Source organism: Argiope bruennichi, chromosome 8, assembly GCF_947563725.1.
Source record: "Argiope bruennichi chromosome 8, qqArgBrue1.1, whole genome shotgun sequence".
Lineage (NCBI taxonomy): Eukaryota > Metazoa > Arthropoda > Arachnida > Araneae > Araneidae > Argiope > Argiope bruennichi.
Genome location: NC_079158.1, coordinates 92,986,976 through 92,989,293, shown reverse-complemented (window position 1 = coordinate 92,989,293; position 2,318 = coordinate 92,986,976). Strand labels below are relative to the sequence as shown.

The following is a 2,318-nucleotide window of genomic DNA, read 5'->3' as shown; positions in this document are numbered from 1 at the left end:
GGTTGTTTTTGAAAATATCATGATCAAATTTACAGAATTCAGTGCAATGATTCCTTTTTATGCGCAAAAAAAATCTAAAAATTGCTCAGTTGAAATGTGTATTAATTATAAATGTTGAAATTATTCCACAATTTGCATAACACCACAAACATTTGAAAACAAGGGAACTAAATTTAGGAATTGGCAGACAAAATATTCACATATTTTAACATTAAAAAATATAATGAATTTGATTTCTATATATAATATGAAATTTTTAATCAAAAATATGTAATACATTTGTTAGATATTTTAAATAATGAAAGCAAACCGAAAAAAGACTTCCGAAATTTCATCTTTTACAAAATTTTTGAAATTATAAACGAACATTAATTACTTGCCTTAAAATATAATTTTTGGCTGTTTAATTCAAATGAATGGGATATTTGTTAAATTACTTAAAATTATTTTCTATGCCAGTACTTTTTAAATTGCAGGTATATTCAATATAATGTTTAAGCTCTTTAATTCAACTTGACTTTTCTCATGCATGGAAGGATGGGTTTAAGTAATCCATTTTTTTTACTCACTTCCCCTGTGATTTTTCTTGCATGGTTATTTTTAAGAAAAGCATACTTTTTAATATTATTTGTTAAGATAATTAGATTTGAAATTTAAAATGTACAACTAACAAGAGCATTTTAACAAAATGTTATTAAATTTTCGCAAAATGTACAATGATAATTTTTATATTAAAGATTAAAATATAGAAAATAATTAAGATAAAATTAATTCTATCTATAGTATACTTATAAAAAAAGTGTAATTTTTAAAAACTTATATATTAAATTTATTTATATAATTATTTTCTTTGAAACTAAAGAATACCAAAATAATAATAATAATAATAATAATATATATATATATAATCCCTTGGTAGTAAATACTCTTCTATCTCCTATATTTCAATTTTGTAGTTTGTAGAATAGACTATATTTTAGGTTACGTAATAAATGTTTGTTGAAGCGCAGTATGATTTTTTACTAATGAATAGAAAATTTTCTGTATATTATTCCATTTATATTGTTTTTTTAACTCTTTGAAAGAATCATTTTTCCTTTTCATTTCTTTTTCTAAATCTCATTTTAAACATTTATCAAATGTCTGCTATAATAAAATACAGATGCAGATTACAGAAATACAGATTAAATACAGAGATACTATTACCTTTAGTTATAGATGAATCATTTTTTAGCTAATATCTCGAAACGTAGATTTAAACCTTAAAATTATTTCTTCTACTACATTTTTCACCCTTATATAATTTTGTTTTTCATGACTTTCGAAGCAAAATTCGTTTGACGTCATTTATTAAATATTATTAGATATTTTAAGCTTAAATAATTATATGCCTCGCTAACGTAAAGTTTCTTTAAGTCAATAAGTACTCGCTACGGCAGTACATATACTAAAATTGGAACGATACAGAGAAGATTAGCATGGCCCCTGCGCAAGGATGACACGCAAAATCGTGAAGCGTTCCACATTTTAATTTCTCTTCTATCTGGCAAAAATCATGGGATCTTCAGATTGAAAATAAATTACATTTTATTAAAGCGAACATTGTTCATTGGCCTATTCATCCTATATGTGAGATGGTTGTTAAATTGACACGTCTCCGTATAGGACATACGCGCTTTACCCACAAACATCTGGTATTTGGGGGAAAAATTCGCCTATGTGCAACAGCTGTCAAGTAAATTTCCCTGTTAGTTACAGGACTTGGTGGATGAAATATACCACCCAGATATTTTTAAATTTTTAAGAGCTATTGGCGTTTTCCCTTAGATATAGACTTTTTAATTATTCTGTTTGTGTATAACATTCCTTTTTGTGTTCTTGTACATTTCATCATTGTTTCAAATTTTCATAAATCATAGTTTTAAATTTTAAAATGTTATAATGAATTTCGCATCCTTTTCTTTTTGATTTTTTTTCCCTTTACATATCTATGTTAATTAAATAAATGAACATTTTTTAATATTTTATAACTTACCATAGGATTGGCACAGTATGGCCAAATATGGCTCTTGCGCCAATAAAACACACAAACGAACCAACCTTTAAGTCAATAAGTTTAAATAAATTTAGTTGAAGCTGCGAATTTTCAGATCCTCAGAACGTTCGATATATTAACACTGCCATGTTATTCAAGAGTTGCAAAGCGTCCTTATCAAAACTTTCCATCTGTCGGAATAAGCGCTTTACTAACATCTTTTGATTCACTTTAGAAATTATGTTTAAATAATCCTACCGATGAATGATTCACTGGAAATCTG

At 26.1% G+C, this 2,318-nt stretch overlaps 1 non-coding gene across 1 annotated transcript; it reads left to right on the top strand.

The window, feature by feature from the left end:
- The first annotated feature begins 1,423 nt into the window (after positions 1-1,423).
- Positions 1,424-1,530, top strand: LOC129982003 (U6 spliceosomal RNA). Its single transcript, XR_008785408.1, has one exon. It is a non-coding gene; the product is annotated as a U6 spliceosomal RNA (small nuclear RNA).
- The last annotated feature ends 788 nt before the right edge of the window (positions 1,531-2,318 follow it).